The 21,502-nt window shown below is 42.1% G+C and overlaps 1 protein-coding gene across 4 annotated transcripts in view; it reads left to right on the forward strand.

Annotated features, from left to right (window-relative positions):
• LIN7A (lin-7 homolog A, crumbs cell polarity complex component) overlaps positions 1-6,411 on the forward strand; it is a 138,841-nt gene extending 132,430 nt beyond the window's left edge. For 3 of the 4 annotated variants that reach the window (XM_040989925.1, XM_040989921.1, XM_040989923.1), the window contains one exon: positions 6,081-6,238. The gene's annotated coding sequence lies outside the window, so the exon portion shown is untranslated. Of the gene's footprint in view, positions 1-6,080 lie in introns of all 4 variants that reach the window. The other variant, XM_040989920.1, reaches the window with a different exon arrangement.
• Positions 6,412-21,502: the final 15,091 nt, after the last annotated feature.

Genomic DNA, 21,502 nt, shown 5'->3' on the forward strand with positions numbered 1-21,502 from the left:
ATCACACCCCAAGTGACCACAACCGATCCGGAGCCAGGAGCCAGGAACCTCCTCCAGGTCTCCCACTCAGGTGCAGAATCCCAAGGTTTTGGGCCGTCCTCTACTGCTTTTCCAGTCCACAAGCAGGGAGCTGGATGGGAAGCAGGGCTGCTGGGATTGGAACTGGCGCCCATATGGGATCCTGGGCACGTCCAAGGCAAGGACTTTAGCCACTAGGCGACTGCGCCGTGATCTCAGAAAGCCAATCACTAGAGGAGTCACTGAAAGAACCATGTCCCAGAAGACCCAGCAATGCCAAGGAAGCTTAGTGTTACCAAACAGAAAACCAGGCCAAAAAAGCATTTGTAATGCCAATTAGCATGTGTTAAACAATGTGTGCTTGCCAAGAATTCTGCTAAGTGCCTCATATAAAGTATTTAATCCCTACAATAGTACTATAAACATTATGTATGAATATTAGAAATTATTTAAAATCTTATTTTAAAGGAGAAACAGAAGCATGTAGGACCTTAAAAACAGACACAATGTTTTATAACTAGTAAGCATTAGGGCCAGGACTCAAGCCCAGGTATATGAGCTTTAAAACCTCTTATTCTTCTGTGCTCTGACTCACTGCCTCTGTACTCAAAGGGACTGGCCTTTAAATCCACTGCTTGTGCTTCACGGAAATATCCATTAGCTTTCTGGGGATTTTATCCTCCTGCTACTCCAGGTTACTCTGAAACAGTACCACTACTTCTGAGCATTTTGCTGTCACAAATCATTGCATCCATAAAAATTACCACAAATGTAATGGCTTGAAATAAAACAATTTTACTGGGCCTGGAGTGATAGTCTAGTGACTTAATCCTTGCCTTGCATCTTCTGGGATCCCATATGGGCACTCGTTCATATTCTAGCTGCTCTGCTTCTCTCCCAGCTCCCTGCCTGTGGCCTGGGAAGGCAGTCGAGGATGGCCTAGGGCCTAGGGACCCTGCATCCACATGGGAGACCCGGAGGAGGCTCCTAGCTCCTGGCCTCAGATTGGCTCATCTCCAGCCATTGCAGCTACTTGGCTAGTGAACTGGCAGACAGAAGACCTTTCTCTCCGTCTCTAATTCTCTCTGTATATCTGCCCTTCAAGTGAAAAAAAAAAAAAAAGAAAAGAAATCTTTTAAAAAGAAAACAATTGTATAATATATATATATACATTGTATATACACACCTATTTAAGGATATTATACATTGTGTGATTGCAAAATTGCTTAGTATAATTGCATCTCATAATCCCACTGAATTCAGTGTAATCCCTATCAATACTACTATCACTACCAACAGTTGAGAAAACAATCTCAAAATTCATTTGAAAGCATGAAAGACACCAAATTGCCCAAGCAATCCTAACAAAAACAAAGATAGAGGCATCAAAAATCTACCTGACTTTAACGCTCTATTACAAAGCTACAGTTAAAAAAAAAAAAAGAAAGAAAGAAAACCAGCTTTGTGCTACTATAAAAGCAGTTATTATGACCAACGGAACAAGATGGAAAGCCTAGAACTTAGCACATACATTTGTGATCAAATCTGAACAGAAGTACATTTGGATAGAAGTACCAAGAACATGGAGTGGGAAAAGGAAATTCCTTTCAATAAGTGCTGCTGATAAAGGTAGAACACCACAAAAGAAGAATGATGTAAAAACCCTAACTCCCACTGTACACAAATCCAGCTCAAAATGGATTGAATACTGAATCATAAAACCTGACACTAGGCCCCGGAGCATTAGTCTAGTGGCTGAAGTCCTTGCCTTGCATCTGCCAGGAACCCATATGGGCGCCAGTTCATGTCCTAGCTGCTCTGGTTCACTTCCAGTTTTCTGCTTCTGGCCTGGGAAAGCAGTCAAGGATGGCCCTGGGCCTTGGGACCCTGTACCCACGTGGGAGACCCAGAAGAAGCTCCTGGCTCTTGGCTTCAGATCAGCTCAGCTCTAGCCAGTTGTGGCTACTGGGGAGTGAGCCAGTAGATGGAAGATCTTCCTCTCTGTATCTCTTCTCTGTAAACCCGACTTGCTAGTAAAAATTTAAAAGTCTTAAAAAAAACCCTGAAATAGTAGTGTTACTGGAAGGTCATATAGGAAAAATGGCATTAATATGAAGTAGTAACTTCATGGACACACCCTCAAAAACATATGTAACAAAAGCAAAAATGAACAAAGCATTGTGCAAAACAAACATGAACAAATCATATCATATTTAAAAGCTTGTGCAAAAGAAATGATTACAAATATTCAGAGAACTCCAATGAAAAAATAGTAAGAAGACCCATAGCAAAATCAAAAGCAGACAATTCTCAAAAGCACACAAATGACCCACAAATATATATGGGTGTGCATAAAATAATGCTCATCATCTCTAATCAGGGCAATCACAGTGAAATGTCACTCCCTGATTGGATAACTACTGTAACCGACGTTGGTGAGAGTGTGGAGGAAAGAAAACCTTTCACACTGTGGTGGGAATCTAAATAGCCATTATGGAGGTTCCTCAGAAAAGTACAAACAGAATTACCACATAATGCAGCAATCTCATCATTGGGTATCGCGCCAAAAGAACTGAAAACAGGATCTGGAAGAGACGGAGACATATTTATGCACCTACGTCCATGACAGCACTCGGCGCAATAGCCAAGATACGGAAGCAGCTTAGGTATCTATAATCAGTTAAGCAAATAAAGCAAATGTCACATATACACGTGGTAGGATGCTATCCAGCACTAAGAGCGGGGAGAAACTGTGTCATTCGTGACAACATGAAGGCACCTGGAAGACATCATTGCACAGCCCGAGAAGACAAAGGCCATACCTGCTTTCGTCCATGCCCACACTCCACAAACTGCACCATGAACTGATTTGTAAAAACTGGACAATATGGCTCATATTAGCAAATTAAAGCCTGAATTTTAAGTAATTGTTTAGTTTCATTGCTGGGTATAAAATAATTTAATTTAATTGGCCTCTCATGGATGGATGTTAAGACCATTTTTAGACCTTGTTCATTTAATTTCCTAATAAAACTTTTGAGGCTATAGATATCCATCTTCATGGAAAGTATTGGTCCATGATGTTCTCCTTCACACTTATTCTTAGCCAAAAGGCCAAGGAGAATTTATAATGTTCTTTTCTTATAATGTCTTTGTGTGGTTTTGGTGTTAAGTTAATATTGGCATGTAGAATAAATAAGAAAATATTTGCTCAACTTCTATCCTCTGAAAGAAACTAGAGACTTGGTACACTCCCCCCGCCTTTAATGTTTGGTAGAATTAGCCAGCGAACCTATCTGGGCTAGTGCTTTCTGATTCGGAAATGTCACTTCAACTTCTTTAACAAGTATATGCTCTGTTGGAATGCGTAATTCCCCATGTAAGTTTTGGCAGATTCTACTTATCAAAGAGTTTGTCCATTTCACTTGCCTTATCAATAATTGGACAAGGGGCTCGGTGCCATGGCCTAGCAGCTTAAGTCCTCGCCTTGAACACGCCAAGGATTCCATATGGGCGCCAGTTCTAATCTCGGCAGCTCCACTTCCCATCCAGCTCCCTGCTTGTGGACTGGGAAAGCAGTTGAGGATGACCCAAAGCCTTGGGACCCTGCACCCGTGTGGGTTACCTGGAGAAAGTTCCTGGCTCCTGGCTCCGGATTGGCACAGCACCAGCTGTTGCAGTCATTTGGGGAATGAATCAGCAGACGGAAGATCTTCTCTGTCTCTCCTCTCTGTATATTTGACTTTGTAATAAAAATAAATAAATCTTAAAAAAATAGTAATGATTGGACAAAAATTCATTCGTAATCTTCTGTTATCCTTCTTATGCTCACAGGATTTAAGTGATGTTCTTTGTTCCATTTATTTGTTTTTTACTGATATTTTTATTTGTTTCTTTTCTTTATCAGTCTGATAAGAGGCTAATTGATTTTAATGTTTTTTTTTTTCAAAGAGCCAGCTTTTGATTTTGTTGATTTTTTTCTATTAATTCCTCTTTGGAGTTTCTTTACTTTCTCCTGAACCAATTTTTATTATTACTTTTCTTCAGTTTTTGAAGATTGAATTTGCTTTTCTTTTTCTACTTTCCCAGCATGGAAGTTTCAGTCCCGATTTAGATCTTTTCTCATCACCATGTTCAAAGCTACACATCCTGGTTTGACTATGTCCCACAAACTTTCATAAACTATGTTTTAATACTCATTTGTTTCAAAGTGGCTTTTAATTTCCCATAGGACTTTTTCTTCCACTTTGATTTCTCTTGGGCCCAGATGGAGAATCCAGGATCACCTCCTGTGTGAACATCAACAGATCAACATTAACTCCGACTCCCTTGATTATATAATCTAACAGAATCTCAGTTTATGAACATGTTTAGGGGACGCAGAGGCATACCATGATAGATGACTAAAGAGTTAGCAATGCAATTTGACCAACAAAATTTCCACTGTAACACAGAAAGGAGGTTTTTGTTTTGAAACAAGATGAATCTATTGAATTATAAATCACTGGAGTGAAAGAACTAATGAGAACATGTGACAAGGATGGCTCGCCTCAACAGATATTTTTGTGACCCATAGTTTTAATGTTCAGTGCTCTTCCAGCTGCTGGCCTCAGACTTACCTACCTCTAGATGGATGAAGGAATCTAAGACACTTCACAAAACCCACCAGTTCTGAGTACTAGTCCCTCACTATGTGATAATTTAATTAACCAACAACTAAGTCTCTGGATCACTGCCACTGTATAGCTAAGTGATCTCCAGGGAGCTATTCATTCTAAGCCTCAGTAAAAACCAGGAGGAGCTATCTGGCACAAATACCATGTGGCATCACAAATGATGCCCACCTCTCTCTGACCTCTTTAAACTCCATCTCTTCTGTCAGCTCCAGTTCATTGCTAGTAACACACACCCCGGGAGGCAGCAGGTGATGGTTCAAGTAGCTGGCTTCCTGCCACACCTGGATTGAGTTCCTTGCTTCCGATTGTGGTAGCCTGCAGTCTTGGACTTTGTCTGGCATTTGGGGAGTGGACCAATAAGATGGTGTTCTGTCTGCCTTGCACACTCTGAGATAAATAAAAGTCTGGAATGGACTTTTATGGAGATTAAATATGAAGAACATGCCACTGACTGAACACTCAAATGAGCTTTAGTTAGCAGTAGTAGTAGAAAAGATGACAATAGAAATGCTGTTGTAGATATGTTATTGGCACGAAGAAACAGATATTGGTTTTATATATCCTGTAGGGGTGACTCCTGAAGAAGCACCACAGTCTTACACATGTTTTTCAAACCCTTCTGTAGGGGGTTGGCATGAGTAGGCAGAACAATTTTGCTAAAATCTGATTTTTGTGTATGGTGCCCTGCATTCCTAGAAACAAAAATAGCAGCAGCCTTAAGAACAAAGCTAGAAAACTGCTGCTCTCCCAGAAAGAATCCGATTCCATAGTAATGGAAAAATCGAGGCTTTTCCAATAAAAATAAAATCAATATTTTTAAAATCAAGGTCCTAATCAGAGGTGTTAGTGAGGCTGCTCCCCAAATCTGCCCACATGAGCAGTGGCCCGACCTGCTGTGCATGCTGCCCAGCTGGCCTTGTTCGGGCAGAGACAGGCTGAGCGTCCTTCCAGGAAGGGACCTTGGTGCTTCCCGGCAGGCAGAGAGAGGCTTTTCAGGCTTGTTTTGCAATACAAGCACCACTGCTGGCCCCAAAACTCATAGTAAAAATGTTGTTTATTCTTTGCCTTTATTGAGAAACACAGAATCATCTGGACATGGAAGAAAGAAATATTTTGCATTTGAAATGCTTCCAACTGGGTGTTCTTGATTTCAGTTTAGGCAATAACTGTGGTTTTACCACCCTCATTTGATAATTACTTCTGTTGTGAAAATCAAATAGTTTTTGGGTGTATGGAAGATTGTGCATGAATGATATCACCCAAAATAATCCTTGCTGTTCTTGTTTAGCACATGTCCTTTTGATATTTTTAGCATATTCTAGTTGACAAATGAATCTGAATCACTGATTTTTCCTTACTCTTTCATTTTTTTTCCCCCCCTTTCAGGCCTTTGAAGAAAAGCTACTTGATCAAACACCTGACAGTCACAAATCTGAAACCGTGCTTCAGAACCCCAGCACATAGTGAAGGCAAAAGGCAACACTGATAATTATACCTGTCAAGAAGCTGTGAACACATGGTGTATAAAATCTTTACCAAGGCAACTCGACACTTTCTTTCTCTGGGCTTGAACCCCCGCTGCTCACGTGCTCAGTACACACGTAGACCTTCTATTCACTGCAGTGGGAATTCTCAGTGTAGAGAGAGACAAGGAGGTTTTCCAGTCTGCAGACTGAAAGAGTACAAGCAGAATAAAGTCTGTGACTTTTTACCAAATTACCAGAGACAGGATGAAGTGAATCTTTGGTCTATAGCTTTTCCAGAGATTAGCAAACCCCTCATTAGGCTACAGTTCAAACTGCATCAGTTCAAGGTTGTCATCCCTTAAAAGAAACCTACCTATGCATTGCCCCTTCCGCTGACCTGTTCCACAACCCCTGTTGCTGAGGTGTCTGCAGTGGAGTCCCAGTTAATTGCAAATTCAACCTCTACTCTCCTCTTGAAAATGTCAAGTTATTAATACTAATTTATACCCTCTACAGGATCTAGGGGTTCTGTTTTTTCATGAATTTCATTATGTATTAATAGAGTGAGATGATTTTAGCTTAACTTTTAGTTTGTTAGAAGCAAGGGTAAGAACTCTTGCATACTGTATTTTTTTTAATTTTTAAGTATTACTTGATCTATTATTACTATTAATTCTAACAGAATATAATATCTATTTATTCCACAATATATATATACATATATATATATTACCAGAGTGCATTTGTTACAGCATAGTTTCTTTTCAAGTATAATGCATCTGGTGAGAAAATGCTATATATACATACATATATTTAAGAGCCCAATCTCAACAGGTTTTTTGTTTGTTTGTTTGTTTTGGTGTCTGTGTGTATGTTGTATTGTTTTATTTGCAAACTCTGGAGGATTCTAAACTCTTTTTACATGCACTCATGTGCTACCATAGAAGTCTATTTATTTGATATTTTGAAGTATAGGATTTTATAAAACTAAACTGCAACATACTCATACAAACTGTGGGTCAGTTTCCCCGGAGATGAAAGTTGGGTATTTCTGGCATGCTCAGATCCTAAGTATTGTTCATGTGAAGATTAGGCATCATAGGGAATGGTACCAATATTCTGGGTAACAAATGTGCTTCCTTTCAAGGGAAAGAACTCCCATTTCACTTGAAAGTAAACGCAGAACGAACCACCATCTTTAGGAAAGTATTCATCAGAAATACCTATTAGAGCCACTCATTCATTTCATAATCTTGTAGCAAATCCAGGCACCTAAGTATGGATTTACTTAATGGAATACTTAGGAAGCAGAAATTAAATACCTAAAACATGAAAACATTTATGAAAAAAGAATCATCATCCAGTTTTTCAAAAACAGTCCCGTTTAGAGACTGTCTTGTTGAAAGTAAAGTAGAACCAATCCGCAGTACCCAGCATATTTCATCTGCCTTGTTGAGTGGTATTATTGTCAATACCAAGTTTTCCCTGTTCTTCACTCAATCATGTATCAAAGGACAAGCGTCAAGGAAAGTGGGAAGTATGCCAATTTCAACAACGTCTCCATCCTTAAAAACATATCATTTTCTACTAGAGACAAGTAGGGGTTGGGGGGACAGTGAGGACCCTGAATGTTATGTAAAATAGGTTTACAGAAGCGACAAGCATGACACAAGAGAATGAATGGAGACTATGTGAGTACTATTCAGTTTGAAAGAGATAGTTTTCATTTTTATAAGAAAGATTTAATAAGACATATATTTTCATTACCATTCAGCAAAGAAATATTAAGCCATTCAGACAGTGCCACAGATTCTCATGAAGGGAAATCTTACTCTACCCTTTTTCATGAGAAAATGGTCATTTCGACACATCTCAATACATTGCGTGAATTTAGAATTAAGGCAAACATGTTTTCATTTAACCACAAAGTTAAGTGTATGGTTTAATACAAACACTGTCATGGTGTCACAGAAGTAATGTTCAAATCAGCAAAACCGAACATCTTCGTTTCCTGCAAGTTTTTGTATTTTATGTTTGATTTGCATAGTGTTAAATGCTGTGTGTGCCAGGTTATTTGCCAAAGTGAAGATGCAGTCCATTACATCTGCAACATCCAGGGATGAATGCCAGGCCACCATGGTCCATGCCAGAAGCTACTTTGCTCAAATTCAAGACTTCCACTAATGCTTTAGTCAAATGTAACCATCCCTGAGACTCAGCATGGCTCCTTGTTGTTCTTAAATTTTTCACTTAAGCCAGATATAAAGGAAAGAAGTAATACTACAATTTGCACCAATACTCATTTTGTTAATGAGTGTATTAGAACAACTGACATGTTCCAGATTGTGTCATGTAACTTGACATGTCAGGTTACAGGTATAGAAACCTCATCTTCAATATAATAAACAAATTAGGTATTAAAATTTAGGAGCAAAAAAAAAATCCATTATAGCTCCATAAGTAATCCCAATGAATTTCAGTTCTTTCCTTTAGTGGATCTGGTGGCCAATGGGACAGGTTTTTGCAAATGCTTTCTTGCTATGATTTTGATAGCTAATATGCGAAGCATTGTTCAGTTAAATAATCCTCAAACCTTTTCATTGAAGCATTTACATTTTGATCCTGTTGCCATTTCAGACAGGACATCTGCAAGGAGAATAATGAGCTTCAATTACAATTGACTTCGGAAAGAATAACAGACTTTGTGTATCATGTCATCAACAGGGAATTCTCCAGTAACCCCTATGTTTTAAGACAAAGCTAAAATTTAAATACAAAATATAGCATTCAGGACTGTTTAAAGATTTGAGGACATCTGAAGGACCTTGTTCAAGATGGATTGTGCCATTGTGTAGATGCAGTTTCAATTGTGACAACAAACTGATCTTATTTCCTCTCTCTCAGCTGCGAGGATGCTAAGATGTGAATTATGTTGTCTGAATTATGTTAAACATCTATCGTCATTGGTGAGTGTGTGGATAATTCTGGAACTTCTTATCTCTTAGCTAGTTTGTCTTTGTCATACAGACCTACCCTGTAAGACCAGCTTTACCCAACATTTTGAAATAGGAATCAATGCCCCCAAAGATTCAGGGAGGCTGATGTAAACATGATCTTCCAAAACAAGAAGTGATCCCACCCATTTCATCTTTCTCTAGTTGACACATTCTGTGAGAGAAAAAGCTTTGGTTACCATACTAACTTTGCAGCACAAAGTAGACAGTACTTGTTGAATGAATGAGCACACACACACACACACACGGAAAAGGTCACTTCTTTCATGTTTGATTCCTAGTGACATACCTCAACTGAAAACCATATCCCTGCTCAAACTTTTCTGTGAATTTATTCATTTAACACTTAACTGTGTGCTAAGTGCATGTTAAGTTCTGAAAACACAATGAGGAAGCAAGACCGACATCATCCCCTCATGGAATTCATTGTGAGAAACTACTCCTTGCTTATTGCAATAACTGACCATTGGGTCCCTTTTATACCTGTTAGAATAAACAGAATCCCTCACCCCATGGAAATTATAAAATACTTCCTACACAGATTAGTGTGAGCTTGTTCTTCTAAACACACCACTCAACAATCCTGCTTGCTTTATCCATAAACTACAGTTAGAACCCAGTGAGGTAGATGAGTAGTTACTCATAACATCTGTTCCAGCTACTGTGTTCAGTGCTGTCACTTACTATCTCGTTGAATGCTTTCAATAATTCAATTCAGTAGGTTCCATTCTACACACAAGAAAACTGGAGCACGGCCATGTGTTGTATCTTATCCAATGTCACACAGCTAGCAGGTGGAACTGGGGTTTGAACTCACATAGTTTGTCACAAGAGCTCATGCACCCAACTATGATCTGTGGTTTGGGGAACATCATTACATTAAATAAATTAAGTCACTGTATATGAACATACACTGAAGTTATAACATGATACAGGAAAGATATTAGTAAAGTATTCACCATCAACGAATCACATTAGTGGCAAAACAGGGTGAGAACTCAATGTTATGTTGCAGCATATGCTCATGAAAAAACAAAAACTTTAAGACAGGGACATGGATAAAAATACAGATCCAGAAAATTTCTGACATGGAATAAACATTTCAATGACTTTTCAGAATTATTTATTGCTAGCCACTGTGTCTATTTGGTGCTATAAAAACTGAAAGAAGCAACACCCCTCTGTAAGGGCTTATAATACACAGTGCAGAGATGAGCAAAGGATGTTTCTTATTCCTAGAGAAGGAGTGGACACTAATCCCGTTTTCTTTCCATTGCATGTGCATCACGCCTTTCCAGTTGTTTCCATTATTTTTCTGAAAGAGCTGCAAAATTGTGCAGTGGTTGAACCTGACCAAAGTGGTATTATGCTGCTGGGAAGTAAAAGTATTAGAGACCTGACTGGTTGTATTGTTTTCATTATCAGATGACTGAATAGGTCTTTGTGAAGCATGGTTATGGAGACACCTGACCATTTGGGGCACTACATTTCCTGTGTTTCTTCATTCCCCGCTACACAGCAGGGTTATTCTGTTGAGGAATTGGGCTCTGTAAAGAGATTTCCCCCCCCTTTCGACTCTCACACTGAGCGTATGACATTTCTGTGACCAAATTTGTAGGGGGTTTCTAAAGCAATTCTCCAAGTGGATACCAGCTAGGTGTTTTATACTTCAGTTCAGTTTTGATGCTGTCTATGACATCCCTCCAATTTTTCCTATAAATTACTGTTAGATAACCCCCTTAAAGTTATTCCTTTGTTCAAATCCTCCAAAGGATTCATTCTCTCTCCCCGTGGCACTCTCTCTCTTTCACACACACACACACACACACACACACACACACACACACACACAAGGATGTGGGTTTTAAGATTCTTAAGACTGAACAAGAAGAGATCATTAATATGGTGTCAGAGAAGGTGGGGATTGTACTGTTAAACTGTACTTTAGTCTCTGAATGCAAAATGCTACAGAGTGTGAAATGTGACAGTGTTGAAAACTTATATGAGTATGAATAGAAGTTGCAGGGCTCCATGACACAGGAAAACCGCGAATTTCCTCACTGCTGTGTAGTGGGGAATGGAGAAACACAAGCTGTACTCCAGGAGTGGTCAGACCATGCAGCAGGTAGAGGTCAGCAGGAATGAGCCAACGGCGTTGTGTATGAATGTTTCTTTAGGAGACAGTCAACAAAACCTAGTTGTGCACGATAGAGGTAGCTGGTTGGGCCCCCTTTAGGAACGGGGAGAAATGTGGAAAGCTGGAAACTGTGCAAGGACAACTCATCCTTGCCTTTGGGGTAAGAAAGCCACACCTGTACCCAACTCGGATGTTGGAGAAGCATGAACTCATGAGAATCATTGCATCAGGACTGTGCTAAGAGCTTATGTCAACTCATTGTAATTCTTGCATTATCTTGAATTTCACATCACCATGCTACCAGCACATGAGAGCCCAGGTGGAGAACATGAACACATAGCTGAATCCAAGGCCAGAATTTTCTGTATTCTGGCCTTCTGTCCCTTACCAGAAGTTAGGCTACCTGGTGTAATCATTGGCTGGGGGCCCAGCTGAAAATGTAGAGTGTGACAACTAACAGAAAGGGTCAACCTCTTTCTCCCAAATTCAATACAATCTACTGAGGCAGATATAGTAGGATGTGAAGAATAATGTTTTTATGGACTTGAAAATATGGCACAAGTGAAAGCTAAAATCAAAAACGACCATATAGCCCCATATTCTTTTTTTTTTAAAAAAAAAAATGGAGAAAAAGCAGAAAAGGGCCTTGAGCTTTCTAAAGCTTTGGCTTTTCTCTCTATCCACTGCTCATTCACCTCCAACAGAAAGAGACATGCACAGGGAGTGTACCTCCGCTAACATCCTCTCCACGTCATGTGAGAGAGTGGGAAGCATCAAGATGCAGCCCTTTACAGAGACGTCACAGTGACTGGTGCACCACACTTGAGGACTATTCAAACACACAGTGATCGAAGTTAACCTTTCCATCAAATGTAAGCATTTCATAGTTTTGGAGTTGGTGTTGACGCATAACAAATTAAGCCTCCACTTGTGGTGCCAGAACCCCACGTGAGGAGCAGTTCTCAAGGCCTGACTGCTCTGCTTCTCAGACAGCTCTCTACTGATGCATCTGGGAAAGAAACAAAGGACAGCCTGGGTTCCTGGATCCCTACCTCCGTGTGAGAGACCTAAGGAAACCTCTGGATCCTGGCTGCAGCAAGACCCAGCTCCAGGCATTGTGGCCATGTGGGAAGTGAACCCGTGGATGGAAGATCTTTCTCTTTCCATCCCCTCCAGGAACTCTTTCAAATAAGTACAATTTTAGGAATTTGATAGTTTAAAATAGAACTAGATTCGTTTCAGCAATGATAAGGAACCAATAACTCACAGCCTCTGAGCATGATATTATATTTTAAGGATTGCAAGGAGAAATTCAAGAGAAAACAATGATCGGGAGGCCAAACATTGTTTACAAACTGCAAAGTAAGAGTTTTTGCTGCATTACATGTAATATAGCCAATGTTCTATTTTATTTTATCCTTTTGTAAGAACCTTTATTTAAATAGAGCAATATGTCCACTTTAAAATTTATAAACAATTGCAGGACTGGGAGCTTTTTTCTACACAGGGTCATTTGAATATTTATGGCATCATTTACTAGCCATACAAATTATGAACCCAAACATTAGCCTGCTATAGATTTATTGCATCGAACGACTGCTTTTCCAGGCCACAAGCAGGGAGCTGGATGGGAAGTGGAGCTGCGGGATTAGAACCGGCGCCCATATGGGATCCCGGGGCGTTCAAGGCTAGGACTTAAGCCGCTAGGCCATGCCGCTGGGCCCTAACAAATGAACTTTTTAAAAAAGGCTATCCAATGGAATTCAGAATCTTCCTAAAATAACTCATTAACTTAGATGGCTAGATTTCCTCTGAAAAACCCCATAGAATAATAACAATTTCTATGAAGAAGCTCTCTCTGCCTTCCACTGACATGTCCAGGGTGCGAGGAAACAGTGACGGCTGGCCTAGAGCTAATCAGAACTGGACGCTGAAAGGGTACACTGAATAAAAGCTGCTCAAGCTGTTCTTGCTTCGACCTCACCTTACAATGCTTCAGGGCTGCCTGCTTCAGCAGAGGTCTGCCCAAAGGACCTGCCAGAGATGCTCAGCAGTGAAGTTCAGGTGAGCTGGACTCCCACCCACCTCTCCTTGGCCTAGCCCCCCAGGCTCCAGCCCACAGCCTTTCCCCTCCAAGCTCTTGCTGTGGAAGGTAATAGCTTCCTCACCCTCCTGCTGATTCTCTCTGGGAGTTGAAGATAAAAGCAGAATAGGGAATTTGCCTCTTCAGAGGCCTCAGGTGGCAGCAATTACATAACTGTGGCTTTTCCCGCCCAGCCCCCCCCCCTTTTTTTAACCTTTTTCGGGTCCCAAGAGGAGTTACATCAGCCAGTGAATAATTTCACCCTTTCAGAAATTTAAATTTTGTTCTCTTGCAAGAGCAGTATTTAATATGGGGTCATTGGAGTATATAGCTCCTTCAGTGAACACTGAAGGTCATCACGGGTGACCTTGCAACCCAACTTAGAATAGGGTCTGGCGTTCAGTGGTCCCACAACGGAAAGCGTGACTACAATAGCACTAAGACGGCACGATAGTTTATAACCAAGAAACTGGCACACGTCTCAGACCTCAAGGTTCCCAGGGAGAAAGAGGGTCAAGCCCCAGCTAGATGTAAGAATAAAACCGCACCAAAACAGCGGGACGCCCGACAGGCTTTATTGGGGCCGGCTCCTGGGCGAGGTTCACTGGTCCACAAGGGAATGGGCTGGGGCATCCTAGCCCTGACCAAGGGGAACGTGGTTTAAGTAGTGGTGCTGATGGGGCTTGAGGCAGAGGTATGTGTTTCTTTCTGATTGGTTGGTTCCATTTAAATGAGCCTCCTGGCAGTTATTTCTGGTGGGAACTTTTGTCGCCACTGGGGGATGTTTCTGTACCCAGAACCCCACCAGGGTTCCTCCTCGGCCCACTAGGGCACTATCCACCTGCCCCTTCTCTTCCATCCGAAGCACCTTCTGGGCTAACATTAGGTAGACCCACCTCATGGTTTCCAGTGTGCCAGCTTCATTCACTTCTTTGCCTTGATAATGTTTCATTGTGTCTGTGCTGTTCACCCAGGAGGGGCACACAGGCAGCACCTCTCTCAAGGATTCCCGTGTCTCTCTGGCACCTGCAAGTGTTGAGAAGTGACCTGAGCTGACTCAGTTTGCAGCCTGGCTCTTAGCAGTTCCCACCAATACTGCAGTCACAGTCCCTGGGGGTGAGAAGTGCTGGTGGGAAAAATGCAGTAGCAAAATTAATTGTGAGTCTACAGGAAGAACTCCCCTCTCCTCAGCAAAAAAGAAAAGTACAGTGTGATGTTTAACACAGGCTTTAGGGGGGGGAAAAAAATCAGTGGATTCTTTAGGATCAGTGGTACGGTTCTGCAGACAGTACCCTGCACAGACAATCCCACCAAAAAGAGGTAAGGCCTGTTTTCTCATCCAAATAACGGGCAGTGAAAGCAATGGAAGCCCAGTTGACCTTGGGTTCTTCATCAGTTTGAAAAACGGAGGGTTTTCTTTTTTCAAATGATTGTCATTTATTATCTGCAATCACCTTTTTCCTCAATTCAAGTCACCTTGTCGCAAGCTCACAATGCTGTTGACCTTTCTAATAAAAGTATGGAAGCGGGCCAGTCACAGTGAAGCAAGGTCATGACTAGTTCCATTAATATGCTGTACTTTCCCCCCTCTACCTTATTGGAATATAATTGACAACTACTGTATATAATCAATGTGTATAACATGCTGGCTTGGTAATTGCATCTACTGTGCAATGAATACCACACATGCTTTACTGTTTGGTTACCGTCTGGATGTGGGGAGGGCACGCATTAGCCTGCATGTGCTGACGTCTAATATCTGCTCTCTCAGCAAATTTCAAGTGAACAAGCAGTATTACCATTGCACTCATGCTGTATACAAGCTCTCCAGAGTTTATCTCATAAAGGAAAGTTGCACCCTTTCCCCAACATGTACCAATTTTTTTACCCACTCAGTAGCATGTGGCAGCCAACCATTCTACTCTGCTTCTGTAACTTCAAGTACTTTAGGTTCTACTCATGAGTAAAAACAAACATTAGTTATCTTTTTCTGGCTGGTTGACTTCAAGTAGCATAATAGAATGTTTATTTTTTTAAGTAAGGGGCCTGACATTTGGGTCTCATTCGTTTCAGGGTTTTTGTGTCTGGTTATGAATTCCTGAGTTCCTCGCAGATGTGTAGAGATTAACTCTGTGGTTGGGCCATGTTTCTAGGGGATTTAAGAACTGGACTTGCAGAAGTGTAGATGATGAGCTGAGCTATTTTTCTAGGCACACAGGGTTTGGCTCTGGGCAATGGTGATACTGCTTCGGTCCTGGCTGTCAGGATGGGAATGGGCGGCAGCATTGTGATGCAGCAGTTCAAGCCTGCCCCTCAGAGGCCAGCATCCTATACAAGCACTGGTTTGAGTCCTAGCTGTTCTAGTTTCAATCCAGATCCTTGCTAATATACCTGGAAAAGCAACAGAGGATGACCCAAGCACTTGCAACCCTGCACATATGTGGGCAATCTGGAGGAGACTCCAGGTCCTGGCTTCTGCCTGGCACAGTGTTGGCCAATGCAGCCATTTGGGGAGTGAGCTAGGGGATAGAAGACATCTGGAGGAAGCTCTTTGTCCCAGGCTTTGGTTTGGTTCAGTCCCGTGCCTTGTGAGCATTTAAGAGGTCATTCAGTGGTGAACTTTTCTGTGTGTGTGTGTGTGTGTGTGTGTGTGTGTGTGTGTGTGTGTGTGATGTATGTTTAAAATCAAATAAGTGCATGTAAAAAACTAATTTAAAAATAGAAAATCACTAAGTGGTAAACAGCCACGTTCAAGGGATGCCTCGTCTTTCCTTGCGGAGTCTTTGTTCACCAGAATAAAATATTGGTGTTACCACTCTAGAAACTCACTTTCAAAACTCCAGGAATAAGCATTAACCTTGCATTTTTCTTTCATTGTTTGCAAACAATTGACTTCCTTGATTACATGGCTCTGCAGTCTAGAAATTAAGCTTATTTCTATACAACAATGGGTATACAGACACGTTGTGATAAAGGGGAGCATTTGGAACTCAATGAAATTAATAAAACAATGACTTAAGGTTGTTGAAGACCTCACTGCTGATTAAATGTGAGGCAACGGACTTCTCAATGTAAATTAGAAATAGTTTTTAAGGAGGTGGGAAACAGATCCTTTGAAGGTGCAATTTCCTAACTGACCACCAGGGAGCAGACAAATGCCTTGAAACAAAGTCTCCAGTCAGACATGAAAATGGGGGGGAAAAAAACCTTAGGAAATGAATATAAATAAAACATCTTGATCAACATTGCAGCTTTTGATCCTAAACGTGAAAGATTTCATAATGCATATGTTAAAGCAAAAACAGTTTTTTTATTGCATTGAAATGTTTATCAACTCTATTAATTTTGAGACAGCCTTTCCTTTCTTCACAGGTGAGCCCATACTAATGAAAACAAAGAGAAACTCGTGTGCCTCGCTTACTCCTTGGAATTATTGGACATAAAGAGTAAAAGCATTGTGACATAAATATAAAGACCTCCTTACAAATTCACGTTAGTCATTAGTAAGCTTGCTGGGGGGAAAAGTGGGTTCTCAAATGAATTTAGTGTGTAAATGCCATTGAAGGCTCATTTTAGTCACCTTCACATTTTTAATTCAACCCTAGTCCATCAACTAGACAATAAAATTATACCACAAAATTCCTGCTTATATGCAAAATTTAAAGAAATCATTCCTGCTACATGTTACATACCTTTAGTTTAAAGGAACCCATGTTATGGAAACCTATTCCTAGGTTTTATGGTAAGAAAAATTTTCTTGGCCTTCCCCAAAGGGTAATGAGCGTGTTAGGCAGGATTAAATTGGAAAATCAGTCTTTAAACCCTGGGTGTTCTAGTCTCCCGCTCTCGGTCCCTTAACTTTTACGTACTTCTGTAATTCCCACCCCACGTTTTCTTGGAGTGCCAAATAGAGCTGTGTTTGTCCCTTCCTCCCTCTCTCAACACCTGTTGTCACAATCATCATAAAAGACGTGGTGGAAATCGGGCTTCCAAGTTCCTCTTCCAAGTGCTGACTGCGTTTTTATAGGGCTTGCAGATTTCAATGAAAAGGAGAAGGCGGAGAGCCAGAACTCCAGGTTGAAATCTCAACTCTGCACGTAGCCAGAAAACTGCTTAACTGCTCTGTGACCTCCTTGCCTCTTTTGTAAGGTGAAGGAAGCGGTTTCAGGAACCGGCTGACAGGGCTGGTGTGACCCTGGAGAGAGAAAATAATGCGTCTGATGGGACGGAGCAGGCCTTAATGAAGGTAGGTTGCAAGTCTTCAGGACAAGGCAAGGTTGCTTGATCCCTCGTGAAATGACTCAAATTGTTATTCCTGCAAGATGTCACTTCATCTGGCCCAAAGATTCTGAGTTTAGCCGTGATTTAATCATGTTCAGACTACCATTCAAAAGCGCCGTTCTGCACAATCGCCGTGCCTCGTGGCCATGTGCAATTCAGTTAATCATTTCTACAAATGAGTCTCTTGCTTTCTAAGGAGATGATGTTGAGTAGGAAGATAAGCATTACATTTACTGTAATCGCAAAGTCGATTCTCAGCTCATATACTGGGTGGTCATCTCACACTGCACCCCTTCAAACTGAACTCCCGAGCAGCGGGACACAGCACCCTGGGCCCCCCGCCGCAGCTACAGCAGCTCCACCCCGCCACGTTTTTGCTTGGTGAACAGTGCAGTGAGCCGCAGCTCCATTTGCTCGAGCCCCACACGCAGCTAGTGAGGAAGTGCTGTTGGCCTAGCCCTCCGGGTCCATCCAGGGGCTGACCACCCATCACTATTTGCCTCGGAGCCCTGGTGCTGTCACCATCTCTCACCTGGATCACAGTGATCACACTTGCTCCTGGCCTAACGGATTCCATATCCCTCCAGGTGCGCTTAGCACAGCAGGCGGACCCATTGAAAACACAAATCTGATCACATCCCTGCTCTACTCAAATCCCCCCTGGGACTCCCACCTACAGCAGAACCCGAGATTATTGCAATGGCCATCGAGGCTTTATATGATCTCGTTCCCTTTTCTTTCTCTGCTCCATGTCACACCTGCCTCCCCAATCCCTCTTACCCGCCCCCAGCTCTCCTGTACCTGTCTCTAATCAAACATGCCCGCCGCTAAACCTACGGGCCAGTGCTTCTCTCTGCATAGACTTTGAGGGGATTTCAGAGCCTTATGGGACCGATGGAGTTGATGATGTGTTTTCTAGATTTACCCAACATGGAACATGGCAACAACGGAGGTGGTATGAAGTTATTTGATCTTTTGAATGTATGCAGAATAGAAAGATAAATTAACCTTTGATAAATCCTAGTCATGTAATATAAAGATAATAAAAATTATTCACTTCATATAAAATAAATAGAATTTTTAAAAAAAACATCCCGAGGAACTAAAATATTGAATTAACATTTACTGAGGAGGGAGATTCCAAAAGAGCAGGTTTGGGCAAGGAAGATGAATTAGTTAGTCTGTCCATGTGTAGTTTAACACCTTTTAGACACTAGGTAAAGCGCATGGTCAGATCGTTGAGTTTATGAGTATATATGGGAAAGAAAGTAGGCCAAGGATGTAAACTTGGAAACCTATGCCTTTTGGAAAATTTTGAAGCCATGAGAGAGAGAATGAACCCAGCAAGGGAATAGGAGCTGTCAAGGTAAGAGAAGGCCCCAGGGAAGGGCACCTGAGTGATGCCTGCACTGGAGGTCAGGTAGATGAGGGAAAACCTAGCAGACTAAGGAGTCTCCAGAGAGATTCTTCAGGGCCTGCTTGTGGCATAACACATTAAGTGGTTACCTGCAGTGCTGGCAACCCATAAAGATGGGAATTCACTTCTCCAGCATCACTGTTAATGCAAACAGAAAACAGCAGAGGGCGCTCCAGTTCCTGGGTGCCTGCACCCATGGGAGGGAGGCATAAGAGCTCCTGGCTCCAGGCTCCTGGCTCCAGACCTGGCTGTTGCAGCCATCTGGGGAGGGAACCAGTGAATGGAAGATCTCTGTCTTTCTGCTTTTCAGACAAATAATATTTTTAAGAAATGGGCTTTTCAAACAGCATGACAATTTCCTTTGCTGGTGATACAAGCACTTCAGATCAAAACAAGTTCCAGGGTTGGGGTGTTAATGAATTGGCAGTACCAACAGCAATTGCTCATAAACGCAGGGTAAGCAGCTTCCACTTTTCAATCTCATCAGCAAGATAAACAACACCCCCAAGGAAACAGGACGGGATGGAGGTGGAAGGCACATGCGCTATGCTCGGGATTTGACAGCATCTCTCATTGTTTCAAGTCTGCTGCATCCCACCAGCCAGCCTGTGCGTGCCATGGTCCACTTGCAGGTGTCTTTACTGCAGGCTTTATCTAGGATTGGAGTAGCCCAGGGACCACCCCGTGATGGTCTGCAACGTCTCTACCTGCTCACAAGGAGAAACGGAGTCTGTTGCCTCAAGGTTTGTTAGCAGGGCCTGTGTGCTGATGGAGGAAAATGGGAATTCTGTAGAACTCACTTGATTAGTTTTTAATCACATACACTTCACTCTGATAAAACTCAAAGTTACATAAACTACCCAGCTTTTGGAGTGGCCCAGCCCTAGCTGGGCATTTGGGGAGTAAATCAGCAGGTGGCAGAGCACACTCATGTGTGTATGTGGTGTTTCTATTTCAAATATTTTTTTTAAAATAGAGTAAGCATGAGAAAATATGAGTTTCACAAATTCAATGTATCACCTTTAAACATAGTGAACAGGATTTTGCTCATTTTCATTAAAATGTAGAATGAAGGCCTGACACAGTAGCCTAGCGGCTGAAGTCCTCGCCGTGCATTCCCTGGAATCCCATATGGGTGATGATTCTAATCCAGGCAGCCCCATGTCCCATCCAGCTCCCTGCTTGTGGGTTCGGGAAGCAGTTGAGGACAGCCTAAAGCCTTGGGACCCTGCACCCTTGTGTGAGACCTGGAGGAGGTTCTGGGTTCCTAGCTTTGGATCGGCTCAACTCCAGCCGTTGCGGCTGCTTGGGAAGTGAATCATCAGACAGAGGATCTTCCTTTCTGTCTCTCTTCCTCTCTGTTTATCTGACTTTCCAATAAAAATAAATAAATCTTTCAGCAATGCAGGATGACTGGGCCTGGCAGCATAGCCTAGCGGCTAAAGTCCTAGCTGAACCCACCAGGATCCCATATGGGCGCCGGTTCGAATCCCAGCAGCTCTACTTCCCATCCAGCTCCCTGCCCGTGGCCTGGGAAAGCAGTTGAGGATAGCCCAAAGCCTTGGGACCCTGGGCCTGCATGGGAGACCTGGAAGAAGTTCCTGGTTCCCGGCTCCGGATCGGCGTAGCACCGGCCATTGCGCTCACTGGGGGAGTGAGTCATCGGACGGAAGATCTTCCTCTCTGTCTCTCCTCCTCTCTGTATAACCGCCTTTCCAATAAAAATAAATAAATCTTTTTTAAAAATGCAGAATGACCAAAGCTTTACAAAAACTTATTTCAGAGCGAACTCAGGCCTGCCCATCATTCTGCGTCATGCTTCTCAGGGCTTCCTGCTGTCCTAGGATAAAGATCAAAATGCCCAAGAATGCCACCCCCGTCTCTGCAGCCTCGGGGCAGCACACAGCTGCACCATGCCAGGTGTTCATGGAATCACTGTGATGTGCACGAACTCTCCTGCCGACTCTGAGTCCTCTGCGCCCACGTTCACCTGCTGAGCTGCCTTAGGTCTCAGGTCATTCGTCCCGACTGAAGACTGCTCTGCCCCCATTACATAGTCACACAGCACTTTGTAACCATCATGTAACCTGAAATTTGACTCCTATCTGTATTATTACTTAACATTTTTCTAATTAGAGAGCAGTCCCCATTGTATCCCAGCAAGGAATACAACACTTTATCACCTGCTAGGGTTTCATTAATATTGGTTGAGTGAATCCATAAAAACACGTGTTACTGAGTTGTTATTGAACAAACTAGCTTTCTTAAAGTTCCTATTGTTCACTTTAAAGAGAGAGTCAGAAGCAGCAAAGTACACCAAGAAGTTCTACATAAAATACAGCCATCCTATATTTAACTTGAAACTAGTTTTTGCTTTAGTGATGCAGAAGTTCAAATAATGGATGCTATA

Source organism: Ochotona curzoniae, unplaced genomic scaffold (assembly GCF_017591425.1).
Source record: "Ochotona curzoniae isolate NIBS_2020 unplaced genomic scaffold, NIBS_Ocur_1.0 contig_1014, whole genome shotgun sequence".
NCBI classification, from domain to species: domain Eukaryota; kingdom Metazoa; phylum Chordata; class Mammalia; order Lagomorpha; family Ochotonidae; genus Ochotona; species Ochotona curzoniae.